Raw genomic sequence first — 18,024 nt, forward strand, 5'->3', positions numbered from 1 at the left:
TTAAAATGACCAAAATCCAAAACACTGACAATAGCAAATGCTGGCAAGGACACAGAGCAACAATGACTCTCATTCATTGCTAGTGGGCATGCAAAATGGTAGAGACACTTTGGAAGACAGACAGTTTGACTATTTTTTACAAAACTAAACATACTCTTATATGATCCAGCAATCACACTTCTTGGTATTTACTCAAAGGAATTGAAACTAATATCTACACAAAAACCTGCACACAGATGTTTACAGTATCTTTATTAGTCATTGCCAAAACTTGGAAGCAACCAAAATGTCCTTCAGTAGGTGAATGGATAAACTGGTATATCCAGACAGTGGAACATCATTCAGTGCTAAAAAGAAATGAGCTATCAAGCCATGAATACACATGGAGGAAACTTAAATGCATACTACTTAGTGAAAGAAGCCAAATGGAAAAGGTTACAAAATATATGATCTAAGTATATGATATTCTGGAAAAGGCAAATACTTTGGAGACAATAAAAAGATTAAGTGGCTGCTTGTGGGCAGGGAGAGGGAGGAAGGAATAAGCAGAGCACAGAGGATTTTTAGAGTAGTCAAACTATTCCGGGCAATACTTTCACTACTCTGTACCATACTATGTATATCACTGCATGCATTCATCAAAACCACAGAATGTACAACAGAGTGATTGCTAATGTAAACTATGGACTCTAGAAGATAACAGTGTGTCAGTGTAGATTCATAAATTGGTAATAAATGTACCACTGTGGTACAGGCTGTGGATAGTGGGGGAGGTTGTGTATGGATGGCATAGAGTATACGGTTAACTCTGTACTTTCTGCTCAAGTTTGCTGTGAACTTAAAATGCTCTTTAGAAGTTTATTAATAATAAAATTTGTTTATTAAAAACACACACACACCAAGATAACATTTTTCATCTCATAAAAATTCAAGTCTGATAACAATCTGTTGGGAAAGAAGGAACTCATATATTCATAGTTGGAATACAAAATAGAACCACCTTTATGGAAAGGAATGTGGCAATTATCTAACAAAACATATGCATTTACCTTTTTGAATCCAGCAATTCCACATCGTACAGATACATCTAAGTACTAAAGGGTAGCAGAATAATGCTACCTCAAAATATGCCACTTTGGAATAAGGGTTATTTTGAGCTGAAGGCCATTAAGAAGCAGATATAAGAAAAGCTCTCTGCTCTCCCCCTATGTGCCTAAAAAGCAGGACATAAATTTGTTAAGGTGTCCCCTCTTCCCTCTCTACTAGAAGTTAATCACTGGAGACACTCTAGACCTTATCAGGTCAGAAACAGCACCAGAAGAAACTACTAAGAAACTTCACTAACTAGCCTTTATCTTTTCATAAGTTCCCACACACATTTGCCACCCCAGAACTAAACTTCACTAACTAGCCTTTATCTTTTCATAAGTTCCCACACATATTTGCCACCCCAGAAACCCAAAGAACTTTTCATTTTGTTACTTCTTTACTTACTGTTCTTTTGTTAAAATGCTACGTAAGTCCATGTTCTACCACCCTCTTGTGTTACTCATTCCTGAGTGTTCCCACATGTAAACACAATGCAATAAACTTCTGTTTTGTTTTTCTCTTGTTAATCTGTCCCTTGTCTAGACAGGCCCCAGCTGGAGCACCTAGGAGGGTAGAATACAACATATGTGCGTCTACGTGAATGTGTGTGTATTTACATATATTTGCAGTACTGCATATAATACCAAAAGACTGGAAATATTTCAAGTATCCATCAATCAAGGACTCCACACATTGAGATACTATGCTCTGAAGAAATAAAGAGGAAACTACATGCAAATATGGAAAGCTCTCAAGGATATATTACCCAAGGAGGGGAAAAAGAAAAATCAAGATGTGGAATAATGTACATGATTTGCTATTTTTTGTGTATAAAGAAGAGGGAAGAATAACAATATATATTCATACTTCTTACAACTACATAAAGATACTTTGGAAAGATAAACAAAAAATTAACATAGTTACCTATAAGGGATGTGGGTAGAGGGGGAAATAGGGTAGTCAAATGTAAGAGCAAACCTCTCAATGTGTTTATATTATTTTGATTTTTGAACCATGTGAATATTGTCTATTCAAAATAAAAATTAAAATAATTTTAAAAATTAAATAGAATATTAGAAAAAATACCCAAAGCAATGTATCAAAACCAATGTTTTCTCTTTAAAACTGACCTGAGCTCTAATTTTTTTCTACATGCTAAAAACTCAAGATAAATAATTTTGGTTCTTTCAGAATTTGAGCCCCATCAAATTATTGAGATATCTATTTTGAGAATGAATAACTACTTCACAAATATATTATTAAAGAAACATAATACAGTTATTATCTTAGACAGTATTTAATACAGGCTTTTCAGACAACAAATATACAAACTGATAACCTCTCCATACGATTTTTAAAATTATTTTTCCAAATGGCTAATCAAAATGAAAAGCCTCAACCATTTCCCCTCAGTATGCTAAAAAGTCAGATCAATGTTATATTGAAACATTTCACATCCAGGTCAAATTCTGGTTGAATGCTTAAAACAAGATGGCCTCAAAGCAGAGTCAATGATAAGTAAGTCAAGAATGAAGGGGGAATAAACAAAACCAGCAAAACAAAAAAATTCACTAGAAAACCTGGCTTGATGATACCCTATATGAGAAAGAAAAGAGAATTCATACCAAATCTAACAGCTAACATTTATTGGGTGTTTACTATGTAACAGGTACTATGCTAACTCTAAAAGTTTTAATCATCAAGCCAAATATGCCTTTTAAGGCCAAGGAACACAGAAAAGGGAGGGATAAGTGGTGATTAAATTCACTTTAATTTAGATTGAGTATGAATATGAGGGCAGAAAACAAAAGAAGAACTCTGCCAAACAAACCCATTAAAAAACAATTGATTCCTCTGATAAATGGGAGCTACAAGAAGATGTTAGAATTAAGAGAATGTATGATGCTAAACTTGTTGGAAAAGGTTTAGTAGCAGCACATGATCATTATAGTTGACTGTAATTCAGAAATAAGGTATGCTTTAAAAAAATACAAATACACAGATAAAAATACGTGGCAAAAGGTTAACTGTTGGTCATTGCACTATTCTTTCAACTTTTCCTTATGCTTCAAAACGTTCATATAAAAACTTTGAGAAAAGTAATACTGTTCATAACAATATTTATGATTCACAATATTTCTCTTCAAGGAAAGAATAAAAGGAACACTTAGTTTTGGGAGGCACAAAAAGGCAAAGAAAACTTAAGTGGAGGAGACTATCTAGAGAAAGGAAGGAAAAACTACATTTTTTTCAGAGACAGGAGCAAAAACAGAAAAGATGAAGAACTAGAGAGATTTAACATACCCATCTTGTAAATTCTGACAGCAGATATACTTCAAATATCTCTAATAGGCACTAGTTCATCATTACTTCTGGTTCTTCTTACACTTATGTTGTTCAAATGCAATATTTTTGAAAACTAATGGCTCATCATTTTATCAAGGAGAAAAAAGCCACCTTCTTTGCTCCATAAATGCAAAACATTGTCATTTTTATATTTATAAAAACCAACTAAAATGTTCAACCTAATGACAGCTTTTGTTTCTACGTCATTTATTTCCTTCCAATTACCTCTGTATGCACATTGGACTTCAGTATTTGTTCACTAACAAACTGCATCAAATAAATTTCGCTGCACAAACATAAAAGAAGAACGAATATTGTTGCACATCCTTTTAGCAATACAGAATAGGTCCAGGTTTTTGCTGTAAAATGTTAACATGATAAAATACTTCTGGTTTGAATAATTAACCAGATAAGAACATCTTATGTCCTTTGGGACCTAACAAATATATACATCAATTCTTGAGTTTGTGAAGATTCATGTAGAATATCATATCCAGACTTCTGTTTAAGAGTTCACTTATATAATCAGTCTTACCAGATTCATACAATGGTGCTATCTACATTCACCTTCTGGTTTGTCTAGTAATTGTGAACATGTTCTGTCAGTTTTCTTCTCTTTGTTATTATGGACAGAAAATGAACATTTTTACATTCTCAACTGTGGTCAATGAAACAGACTTCTTACACATCTTCTTAAAAGAAAACGCAAAACTCTGCACACTGTATGAAGATAGGATGCTAAATACTGATGATTCATTTCACCATTATACCCTCCTTCTAGGACACCCCATCATTGTTCCACTTGTAATTTTTAGTCTTTTAATTTTAATATAGTTGGGAATGTATCAATTCTCATTATTTGCAGTAGTTCTACAAGTGTTCGGGGCGACTTTATTTAGCAAATACTGAATCACAGCCCCTAGAGAAAATACAAGATTAGGTTGCTACAAACCTCTGATTTTATTTCATCACCCAGTCAATTTATTACCTTGTTTTATATGTTTCTGTTTAAAGACATCTTATGTAATATATATATTTGGGTTTTATTAATTGAAGTATAGTCAGTTTACAATGTTGTATCAATTTCTGGTGTACTGCATAATAGTTCAGTCATACATACACTGTTGATTCACTAACACTGAATTCACAGCCAACAGCACTGTAAACTCGCACCAGTGAATTTTCTTGTAAGAAAATTGTATCGCAGGTGTGATACAGCCTGCTTGTACTTAGGAACATTGGACAGCACCTCAGCTGTATGCTCAGGGGCCATTTTAAACAGTGAAATCACCAACAAAAAGTACAAAAATGCAAAAAATGCAAAAAGACACTTATTTACAATATAAGAGCTGAAACAGGAAGGCAGAGCACTGCTTTGCTGAACCTCAGCTGGAAATGTACACAATGGAGGACTCACGTACTTTGCATCTCTACACGTATGGATGTCCAGGAATGACCATGAAAAGCTCTGTGAGTACTGACTGACTATGACTCACACTGATTTAGTAAGAGTACACCTAATCACTTCTTCCTCGACAACCAAAATAAAATATATAAGATGGTCTATTAAGAATCTTTCGCAGGGAAGAGTATAGCTCAGTGGTAGACTGCATGCTTAGCACACACAAAGTCCTGGGTTCAATCCCCAGTACCTCCATTAAAAAATAAATAAATAAATAAACCTAATTACTCATCCCCCATAAAAAGTCTTTTGCTAAATGGGTTTAAACCTGACAATAAGATATCATCACCAAAATATAAACATTATCTTGTTATTCTATATCCTCTTTCATCTACAGATGTCAAAATTTTGTTGTTATGGGATAAACCGGGTTCCCCAAAATCTGTATGCTAAAAGTCCTAATCCCTGGTACTCTAGAATGTGACCTTATTTGGAAAAAGAGTGGTTGAGGATGTAATTAGTTAAGATGAGGTCGAACAAGAGCAAGGTAGGCCCCTAATCTGACTTGTGCCCTAATTAAAGAAGAAATCTGGTCACACAAAGAGAAAGGTATGTGAAGGATTGCCTAATATTGCCAGCAAACCACCAGACACTAAAGAGAGGCCTGGAATATGGAATAGATCCTTCCTTCATAGCCTTCAGAAGGAATCAGTGCTGTTGACACCTTAATCTTGGATTTCTAGCCTCCAGAACTGTGATATAACACCTTACTATTACTTAAGCCACCCAGTTTGTGTTACTTTGTTATGGCAGGCCTAGCAAATGAATACACTTAAATAAATATTTTCAGGTTCAAAACATTCCGTCAAGTTAGCCAAGTACTACCACCTATGTTTTAAAGGTGATCTGCAGAAGTAACTTACTCTGAATAATTCAATCACAGATAAACTTGATTTTGAAAATTTAAAGTATCTAGTTCAAATTACATTATTTCCATGAGAAACAACTTTTTTAAATGGAAAAAAAATAAATCACACAAAATTGGGAAAAGACACATTTCTCTAAACAATGTTTAAAATATAACTGGGAAAATAAAAGCTTTTTAGAGAGCAAGTTGGCAATATGTATTACAATTCTAAACATGCATGTGCTCTGACCCAGAATCTTCCTTTGGGAAACAAAAACAACAATAGAAAATTACTCTATTTCCAGTAACAGGTAATAAATAAATCATGGAATATCCAGGTAATAGAAATTGATGCTTCTACTAAAAAGAATGTCTACATAGTATAACATGAAAAGATAAAAATACATTAAATGGAAAAGCAAACTATAGAACTTTATGTATATGTGAATAGAATTATATATTTTAATACACTTATAAGACATGACAATATAAACAAATAGTAGTAGTCACCTTCACGATGTAGGGAAAAAAGTGGCTTCCACTTTTTAAATCATGTATTTCCATAACTTTTAAAAGTTATGGAAATGTATTATTTTGGTAATCAGGAAAAAAAAGGATTTTTTTTTTTTTAAAGTATATGAAATCTCCAACTTACAAATGATCCCAAGCACCACAGGAACAAATGTCGTCTATTTCCCAAAATCAAAATACTAGGGAAACAACTAATCTACAGTGACAGATTCTCTTCTCTAGGAAACGAAGGCTATAATCAAATATTGTTTATATTTAAAATGTGATATATAGTTAAATTAAATGCTACTCAAAAGTATCTATCCTAAGCTTCCTGGAACTGATAAGGCAAGAAAGCTAAACAAGCCAGCACAGGTGAAAGGGGGAGATAAATTCTGACACACAAATGTAAAACTCCAGTGAATTTTTCTATAGATAATGCTACAAAGTTAAATGTTAATTATTGATAGAGTACGATACTTGGGTATAATGTGTTTTAAAATTTGGTCTGAAAACCTATTTATGCTATCTAGCAGTATTTCCCTGAGCAAAACATTTTTTTTGAGTTTTTAAAACTACAATTCATTCATAAACCAGGGATTATCTGGTATAAAAGTACAAATATCAACCATGCATGCTCCAAGACCACAATTAATCTTAACTCAATGTGGTATATGAGTTTAATGAATTCCTATATTTATTTTTAACTAAAAAAACTTGAATTCAACAGAGTTTGAACAACTATCAATGTTCTATATAGAGAACAAACACAAATCTTTGTTGTTGTTTTACGTTCAAGTTATCAGGGTCTAAAAAACAATATTGTTATGAATAGCAACAAGCACAGTCGTGTTAATAGCAATTACAAAACTAGAGGTCAGAAGGAATATACTTTGTTAAATAGCTGATTTTAAGAGGCAGCACTTCAAATTCTTAGTAAATGTTTAATTCAGCCAGAGCTTAAATTTCAAAATTCTCTGCCTACTATGCCTCACTAGATGCTATAAATATTGGTTTTCCTCTTCCCTCCTGAGTAACACAAAACTCTGACCAGAGCAATGCAAGGTGCACTTAATATCCATCTGAAGAAATTTAATGTTCACAAGATGCTATATTATAAAGTTAAAAAGTTACTGTACCATTCCATCCTTATTTAAAGATATGTCACACACAGCCCCAATAAATATGAAGAGAAAAGACTGGAAAAATAAATACAAAATTGTCAACACTGATTACCTACAACTGTTTTTTTTTCCTTCTTCTGTTGTTCTTTAATTGTTTAACTGAATTTGTAGTTGATGCATTTCATGGTTCTGATTTTTTAAAAGATGAAGACTTGGAACTAGTGAACAGCACCAATAAATAATTCAGAATGCTTTTTTTTAAATTTTCAATAATTATACTGCTAATTTTGTTATAGAGATAACAACAAATAACCAAATGGCTACTTCATTCAAGGCATGTACTTCCCTATTCCTAAAGTAAAAGTATTGTTTACTGACATTTTAAAAGGATCTCTAACATAATGCATTTAATAATCATCATAGAACATATTATTAAAAATTAAGAATTAAATAAAACTAAAACATTAAAAAGTTAAATGAAAATACTTATTCTCTAAAATTACTACCAATAATTACCAACAGAAATTTGGAATGGTACAACTCATAGTCATGAAAACATTTTAATGAGTTTCCTGATAAAATCAATATTAATATAAAGTAACTTACATGTCTTAGTTGATACTCACAATAATGTTCATATGGAGATATAACTAACTAGATTTAAAATTTTTTTCTTGTTGTTGTTGGGGTTTGGGGGGGGTAATTAGAGTTATTTATTCAGTGGAGGTACTGGGGATTGAACCCAGGACCTTGTACATGCTAGGCATGCACTCTACCACTGAGCTACACCCTCCCTCACTAAAAATTCTTTATAATGGATGTTGACAAGTCTATACCCTTTTATGCATTCTATCTACATACAGGTATACAATGCGCATAAGGAGCTTATTATGAGCCTGGCACTGTGCTAAGCACTTTATTTAATCTCATTTAATCCTCAAAACACCATGAGGTAGGTATACCATCAACCCTACTTCATAGATAAAGGCATTAAGATACATTTTCCTATTTGGTACATTTTCCTATTTATTGCACTGTCCTTTTGTTAATACCACTTAAATAACAAGATTGTGTTTTAATAATTTATTTTCAAAATATACTTAAAATTATATAAATACTTAGGGCTTTACAATATTTTTTCTTTAGTAAAGTCCTTTCTGGATGGCTAGGAATTGCTGAAGCCAGGAAAAGGAAAGGAGAAGTAAAGTTGAAATATAAAGACTCCAACATAAATATAATATCAAATAGCTGTTTTACTTCAATTTCTTTCTAAGACTAGCAAGAATGAACCCCTCAGAATATATTGGCAGAGATTTTGTTCTATGTTTTCTTAGATTCTTTATTTACATATTTGGCATCCATTGATCACAGGACTAATTATATTAACTGTATGTTCTTACTTTCTATATTCTTGATGCAGACATATGCACGATGGGGTTAGGAGCTTGTCAGTCTCTCCCAGGGCTAGTCGATTCCTAAAGATAACAACTTGCCCAATGATAAGCCTGCCATATGCAAACTGACCAATCCAGATTATACCACCAACTAACTCCTTATCTAACTCTCACACACCAAACCAGTACTTCCCCCTACTTTAAATCATCCCAGGACCAGGTTCCAGGAAACAAGAAACCAATCCTACACCCTAAAGCCTGGAGGAATTAATCAAACTAGCCAATCCTAAACTGTTCATTCTGCCCAGTTTGCCTTTCCAAGAAAACCTCAATAAAGGCTACAACCTAAGATCTCCCCTGAGCTCATCTTTTGCCTCCTGACTACCCTGGTGTCTTCCTCGACAGCTCTATGTGGCATGTAGTGACCCCTTTCTCTCAGAGTATAATAAACTTTTTCCAAGCCTCATTCTCATTTCCCCTTATGGCCACACTGTTTTACCATACCATATCCAACATACACATTCTTAGAACAGTTTTAAATTTTAAAATTCTGGTTATAAAGTAGCTGATGGCCACCAAGCTCATCAAAACAAGAGTCTATCTATAATTTTCCTCTCTTTCTATTGCACATCCAATACATTAATCATGTGTTCATTGAATAAACAACCCTGTGTTCCTCTTGCGTGTATTGTAATTGCTGTCACTTTAGTGACAAAGATGTGTTAGATAAGGTTTTTACCCTCCAGGAACTGACAGGGTGGCAAAGACTTTTATCCAGATAATTATATAATAGGAAGGATATAATATATTATATATAGATAATTATATAATAGGAAGACTTTTATCCAGATAATTATATAATAGCAATGCAACTTATTAATTTACTGAATGCCTGGTAACTGCGCTTGATACCGCATGAAACATGAGACTTGAGTTCTTACAAGAGTGACCAGGGAGATCTGTGTGATATTCAAGAGACAAAAACAGAAATATGCCTTAGATTAAAGAAGGATGGACTGGAGCAGAGAGATCAATTAGAAAGCTATGGCCACAGTTTTCGTAGACTAGAAATGATATAACAAGAATTAAAAACAAAGAATTTTAGATTGAGACACAGGAAACTAAAGGCCTAAGGTTTAAGTACCTGGCTCAAGATCACATTTTTAGCAATTTGCAAAAGAAATGAAAAGACAGAACAAGAGAGCTACTGAGGAAAGAATAAGATTTGGCAACTGAGTCAATGTTGGTGCTACAGGTCAGGAAGAAGACCCCACGGTGAATCTAAGTTCTGAACCTAAGTAAATTTAAGAAGCATGAATAATACAAGGAAGAGGAGCTGTTTTTGTAGTTTGTTTCAGAGAGATGGAGATAGTTAACTTAGAGTACAATGGTTTCCATTTAAACTGTTCCTTTTTTGTTCTCCACATTTTATCAGTTTTATTATATCAGAAATATGTATATTTATCTTTCTTGGTTTTCTTAATGTATAAATTTCTCCCATGGTTAAGCACAATATAAGCAGCAGATGCCCTGTTTATTAACAGCCTAATTATATACCAAGCAAATAAATTTAGGCACACTGGTATTAAAATAGCTACAAATGCAAAATAAGACTAGAGAGCTGTAGCCAAATGCATTTATTTTAAATTTAAAGATTAGCTTATCATTTGGGAGGAGCAGTTTTAAAAGTGTGAATAAGCAGAATTTACCTAAGTGTCTGTTCCTCAAAATATCAGTACACAAATTTTATCTTCTGTTATAGACCAAATGCCTGTGTCCCACCAAAATTCACACATTGAAATTCTAATCCCCGATGTAATGGTATTATAAGGTAGAGAGTTTTGGGAGGTAACTAGGTCTTAACGGTGAAGCCCTCATGAATGAGATTAGTGCCCTTTCACAGAGCTGCCTCACCCCTCTGCCACTTGAGGACACAGTGAAAAGATGGCCATCCATGAACCAAGTGAGTCCTCACTAGACAACAAATCTGCTAGCATCTTCATCTTGGACTCCTCAGCCTCAAGAACAGTTAGAACTATGTTTGTTGTTTAAGTCACCCAGACTATAGTAATTTTATTGCCAGCAGCATGAATGGACTAAGAAATCTTCTGATTATTCTTCATTAAATAAACTTTTGAAAATAAATGATGAATCTAACTTCCATCACTTACGTGCTTCTCACAAGAACAAAAAAGACATCTCTTTTTTTTTTTGTTATCATTGTATCTTAAAAATCTGACAATAAAGAAATCCCATTCATTTTACATCTTGTTCCAATACAGTATTACCTCTAAGTGAAACAAACATACATTTTGGGGAAATTTTGGCATAATTTTTGAACATGAACTCTAACAAGGTAACTGAAGACTAAACATAAAGTACTTTCATCGTCAGCATGTTTAGGACATAGTAGAAAGACACTCCATTGAAGAAAAGCCTAAATTTCAAGTGGTAAATAAAATGTATTGTCTATCTCAAGACAAAAACAGAAACAGCATATTACCTACTTCAGTGTAAGGCTTATCTAAAATTAAATCCCTACTTTAGTATTAATGGCTTTTTTCTTTTAAGAAAACATTTATTGAGCACTTATCATACACCAGGCATTGTTCTTTGTACTTCATGTGATATTTCACTCAATCCCTACAACCACCCTTCACATCATAATCCTAATTGAACAGAAGAAAATATTTAACAGAAAGAGGCTAAGCTATATGCCCAAAACAACATAGCTAAGCACTACAATTTCAGAGCCCACCCTTTTATTTAAAAAAAAAACATTAATAGATAATTTATCTACCTTATTTTTTTTAAAAAAGGTATGTTGTGAAAAGTCTGTGTCCATCATCCATGTCCTCCACCAACCTAGTTCTCACTCTTTATCTTACCTCTGCACCAAGAGTAAATACTATTAGCTATATATATTCTTTCAGGGTTTTTCTTAATGTATCTATAAGACCAAATAAAAATGTATATTTATCTTTTTTAATTTAAAATATAGTTTTCTATATAATGTTCTACACCTTGCTCTTTTATTTATCTTAGAGATCTTTCCACATTAGTAAGCAAAGAACTCCTTCATTCTCTTCATAACAACACAGCATTACATTACATTGACTGGATGGACCATAATTATTTTACCACTTCCCAACAGGCTATCATAAGGTTGTTTTCAACGTTTTGCTACTATAAACAATGCTGTAGTAATACTCATCTTGTTTATGTACAAATGTAGCTATCAAATCAAGAGCTGTATTCTTGGACTTTCTGGGAAACGGATATATGCACTTGTAATTCTGATGCATGCTAGTAAAATAACCCTCATAAGGGTTTATCAGTTACACCAACAACCTACGAACACTTGTACTGACATCCTTACCACAGAGTATTACCAAACTTAAGGATTTTGGTTAACCTAATGTGAAAAAAATGGTACATCAGAGTAGTCTTCTGCATTTCTCTTAGTATGAATGAGGCTAAAGAGTATTCACTGTTTAAAACTCATTTGTATTCTCTTTTCTGCGAAGTGTCGGTTCCTACCCTTTGTCCATTTTGCTACTGGAATGTTTCCCTGATTCTCATTGATTTCTAGGAGTGCTTTATATCTCAGACATTTGCATTTTGATTGTAATATAAGTCACAAATATTTTTCTATTTGTCTTTTAACTTTGTTTACAGTGACTTCCTACCTACCTAAATTTTTACTTTCTTGTATTTTATCTTTTCTATGCCTTTTCACAATTCAGTCAGAAAAGATCTCCTCACTCCAAAATCATAAAATAGTCCATGTTTTCTTTGAGAACACTTATTATAGCCTTTACATTTAAATATTTGATTCATCTGGAATGTATCCAATATATACATGGTGTGATGTATTAATGCCCCCTTATTCCCTACATGACGTTCTTACTTATTCCAAGATCATTTGTTGAATAGCTCCAACTTGAATTTTTTTTCTCCATTGATTTGTCTATATCTCGGCTTTATAACCTGTTTTATTGTTTAATATGTCTATTTGTGAGGGATTTTTAACTATTAAAGCTTTAAAATTAAAATGTTAATGTCTAGTTTTATACATATACGTGTATGTGTATAAAACTTGCTCTTATTTTTCAGAGTTTTCCTGGCTACTTTGGTTGATTTTTTTCCATATGACTAGTTCCCAGGAAAAAAAAAAACATTTGGAATTTTTATTAGAATCACATTAAACTGACAGATTAATTTTACAGAAACTGACAAATTTATGTCGGTTGAGTATTCCTGCCCACAAATGTGGTTGCCATTTATTCAAGTTTTTTGTATCCCTCTTAAGTCCTTTCAAGTCTTCTTTATATTACAGGTCTTGTACATTTAAGTTATTCCTGAGTCATTTTATTTTTTCTTGCTATTGTAAATGGTGTCTTCCATGTTGACACCTAATTGAATCTTGTTTCCACTAGATTTTTCTTTTTTTTTTAATTGAGGTACAATTTACAATATAATGTTAAGTTTCAAGTGTACAACATGGTGACTCACAATTTTTAAAGATTATGCTCCATTTATAGTTATAATACTGTCTATATTCTCTGTGCTCTACCATATATCCCTATAGCTTATTTATTTTATACATTGTACTGTATATCATTTATATTATACAGTATCTTTCTTTTCACTAAGCATAATATCCTCCAAGTACATCCATTTTGTTGCAAATGGCAAAATTTTATTCTTTTTATGGCTGAGTAGTATTCTTGTGTGTTTGTGTGTTTTTGTGTGTGTGTGTACATGCATGCCACATTTTCTTTATCCATTCATCTCCTGATGGACACTTAGGCTGTTTTCCTATCTTAGCAATTGTAAATAACGCTGCTATGAACATTGAGGTGCACATATCTTTTCAAATTAGTATTTTGTGTGTTTTTCAGAAATACACCCAGGAGTGAAACTGGTGGGTCAAAATAGTAGTTCTATTTTATATTTTTGAGGAACCTCCATACTGTTTTCCACAGTCGCTGCACCAATTTACATTCCCACCAACAATATACAAGGGTTCTCTTTTCTCCACATTCTTGCCAACATCTGTTATTTGTGGTCTTTTTTTTTTTTGATGATAGCTATTCTGACAAGTGTGAGGTGATATCTCACTGTGGTTTTGATTTGCATTTCTCTGAAAATTATGATGTGGAATATCTTTTCATGTGCCTGTTGGCCAAATGTGTGTCTTCTTTGAAAAATGTCTATTCTGGTTTCTATTCATTTTTTAACTGGGTTGTTTGTTTTTTGATATTGAGATGTGTGAGCTGTTTATATATTTTGAATATTAGCCCCTTATCACATCATTTGCAAATATTTTCTCCTATTCAATAGGTTGTCTTTTTGTTTTGTCAACAGTTTCTTTTGCTGTGTCCACTAGGTGTTAATTTTGACTTTAGGAGAGTTATATTTAACCTCTTGAAGTTGTATTTCCCTCACCTATAAGACTGAACTAATATGTACTTTGCAGCATGGATTTAGGGCTTCTGGGTAATGAATAAAGGATTCAGCATAGTGCCTGGCACACAGTGATGGTTACCATTATTATTTTAAAATATCAGCATTTTAGTGTCTAAATAATATATTCTAAATAATATTCTTCATTATTAAGTTTCTCTCCAATTATGAGGTTGCTATCTTTCTTCTCCATTTACATTGTCATACTAACTTCTAAATGTTTCCTTTCCCCCTATTCCCAGTTGCTTACTGAGCTCCCCAAATGAGTGCAGAAATACAGTTATTTCATGCAGAGGTAACTGGTCAGGCTTTTACTTAATTTTCTTCAAAAGATAAGTGTAGGTAAATGAAGTTCATTCCTATTAGACTGTCTAGCTATGAAATCTATAGCTGAGCAATACCTGGATCAGAAATCAGGAAGTATACATGGGTTGATTCATAAATACTTGGGATCAACTGTGGGAAGCAATCATAAACTTCTTCAAATAACTTAGTAAAGCAGCTAAACTTTCCTCCAACTGTTTTCAGAACCTCCTAATTCTGCTCCTTAGGGTCTCTTTTAGCCTTATCCTGTTCTTCCCCCACTCCCATTCCTCTTTCACAGAAGTAACATTATCTCGGAGGGCACACTTCCCAGAGGTTCTTGCCTACATACTAGCACATATACAATTCATAGTTACAATTATTTCAGCTATTAGTGGAATCAAAAGCAACTTCTATGTGACTGCATCTTGTGACTTCAAAACCTTTGTTTCCAGTAAAATCTGGAAGGAAGTCAGACAGTTAACTAATAGGGTTGTGTCAGTTAAATAAGCAAATTAATAAAATTCAGGCTATAAAATGGTATCTTGTAAATAAATGTTTTACCTATACGTAAAAATTCAAGTTTAAAAAACAGATGAAACAGAGTAGGTAACCATTTGGGTAATCTCAAATTTACAAAGATGTTACATCACCAGGTACTTTAAGCTGTCTCCCAAAAGCACAAAATTAAATATTGTTATTAGATTATTAATTACTTGATAGGTTGGGACCAAGACGTTTATAGTTAGGAATATTAGCCTACTTTGAACTGAAGATGAAACAAGACTAAAAATAAAACATTTCAAGCTTTTAGCCCTGATCTTTCTCCCCACTTACAGTACTAAATTTATTACTGATTACTGAATACTAAGTTCAAAACACACTTCACTCCACCAAATCTTTTCTCTCTCCTAGAACAAAACAGTTAACATTACTCCTCTTCCTGGATTCCGTATTTCTGTTAATTACTGATTCAACCTAGTATCATACCTGGTTCTTCCCTTTACCCTTACTGTTCACATCCATCTAGTTACCAAAGTGTCCATTCTTTCTGTCTCCCAATCTCTCCTTGACCTACCTGCTGCTCCCTTCTTGTTTTAAAGGACTACCATTATAGCCTAATTTTTTTTACCTAATACTCTCCCCTTCTTTATAAAAACCTGACAATACCCATTACAAACTATCAGAGGATAGCCACCAAATTAAATTCAAGCTTCCTAAATTGATTAACTCTACAATCTGACTTCAGTTTTACTTTCCTAACCTTCCTGTTCATTATTCTCAGACATTTCAGTCAGCTGGACCAGTATTCCCTTAATAGACCTCAGATCTGCCTACTGCTTTACTATAAAGCAGTCTTCATTTCTTCCTCCTTGAAATACAATAATACATCCTTCCAGCTCATACGCTATCTTCCCCATAGAAACTCACCTATAATCCACTCCACCCCAAAGGGTTCCATTATTCACCTCTATTCAGCACTCTGTTTATGCATCTTATAACACTTAGCACATTTTACATGCATTTCTATTTATTTACACACTTTTTTCTATATCTCTAAATAATACTGATCATATTATACTTGGCTGGTCAAATGAATATATTTTAGTTTATATTATATAATAGTTTATTTATATAATATATATATATTATATGTGTATATAAAATATATAAAATTTATATTTAAACTTTCATTTAGGTGTTCTTTTTCCTAAAGAAATAAACAGAAATGCAAATAAAGACTAAACTGATGTATATGTTCATGGCACCATTACACTTACAACAAAAATCCGGAAATAAATTCCAAAAATAGGAGAACAGAAATTTTGGTACATTTAAACAATGAAATGTTAAATTATCATGAACAATATCCCTAAATAATATTTTAAAACCAAGGGGAAATACTAAATGTATTCAATTATTACTGAAAAAGAGTTGAGAAACAAGAACATATTCCCAGTCCATAAACAAAAACATATATTGAGTATAGAAAAAGTGCCAAATGACAATAGTAATTATCTATGCATGATGGCATTATGGCTGATTTTTTACTTTCCTGTATTTCCTGATTTCTCTACCAAGAATATTTAATAAAACTATGAAAAACTAAAATGTGTTATTTCAGAACAGGACATCCAACAAAAAAATAAAATGAGACTAAACTTAGATATTAATAAAGAAATAATTAAGGTATTTTAAAGTAATGTGAAAAACACATTACTAAAAGATTATAGACTGTTTGCTTTATGGTCAAGAAAAGCTAAACTAAAATTCTACCATGCCAGAACGGAAGAAAAAAAGAGTAATTCCAGGTAAATAAAATATTATGGTTTAAAGAGAACGACCAAAATTCAAGAGATTTCTCTTTTAACAAAATTAACCCCAATAATACAATTATACACAGCACAGATTTTTCTTGCATGTAAAGCAACTATAACAATTCATTAAGATATAAAAATAATTACTGCCTTTTAAATTCCATCAGCATGGGGAAAAAAAGTCCATAGAAGCTGAAAAGAGATAAACCTTGGGCTCTTTAATATGATTTTTTCATTAATTTTTCCCACTTTTCTATTTACTAACACAACCCTACTCCAAAGAAACCCTGTAACAATGGCTGAATATACTTCCTCTGTTAGTTTTATTATGTATCCTAAGTAACTGATATGCTTTATAGCCTAGGAAAACTAAGTATCTATGAAGTGAGACTTGCTGTATTTCTTCAAAGCAATTTTTAAAATATATGGGGCTTGTGAGAAATAAGCTTTAACAGCACTACATTAGTATGACATATTGGGGACATGGAACAGGAAGAATAGTCGGCCCTCCACATTCAGGAGTTCTGCATCCCAGCATTCAAACAACATGTGGATAGAAAATACAGCTGACCCTTGAACAACATGGGTTTGAACTGTGACGGTCCATTTATACACATTTTTTTCAATAAACAGAACACCTGTATTTTCATTTTATGGATCTTTAAATTAACTAAGTGTGGTGAAAAGTTTGTGTTCAATTAGAGATCACAATATGTGGAGTCATAAAACTAGGGTTTTTCTATCCAACCTCTTCCAGCTTCCTGCCCTGAGGTGAGTCATTTTCCATTCCTTTGTTTTTAAGGGAAGACAGCAGTATAGGGATTTTCAACTGTGTAGGGGATCAGCGTCTCTAACCCCTGCATTGTTCAAGGGTCAACTGTATTTGGAAAAAAAAATTTCAGAAAGTTCCAAAAAGCAAAACTTGAATTTGCCATGTCAGCAACTATTTACATATCATTTACATTGTATTTATAACTATTTACATTGTATTAGGTATTGTAAGTAATCTAGAAATGATTAAAAATTAATGTAGATTATACACAAATACTGTCATTTTATATAAGGGACTTGAGCATCCATGGATTTTGGTATCCACCAATTCTCCATGGGTACCAAGAGACAACTACACACATACTAAGGAGATGATGGAAATTAGACCACC

At 32.8% G+C, this 18,024-nt stretch overlaps 1 protein-coding gene across 6 annotated transcripts in view; it reads right to left on the reverse strand.

Annotated features, from left to right (window-relative positions):
• HERC4 (HECT and RLD domain containing E3 ubiquitin protein ligase 4) overlaps positions 1-18,024 on the reverse strand; it is a 123,076-nt gene that overhangs the window by 97,093 nt on the left and 7,959 nt on the right. The window lies entirely within an intron of this gene.

The sequence above is a fragment of the Camelus bactrianus genome, chromosome 11 (assembly GCF_048773025.1).
Source record: "Camelus bactrianus isolate YW-2024 breed Bactrian camel chromosome 11, ASM4877302v1, whole genome shotgun sequence".
In the NCBI taxonomy this organism is placed as follows: domain Eukaryota; kingdom Metazoa; phylum Chordata; class Mammalia; order Artiodactyla; family Camelidae; genus Camelus; species Camelus bactrianus.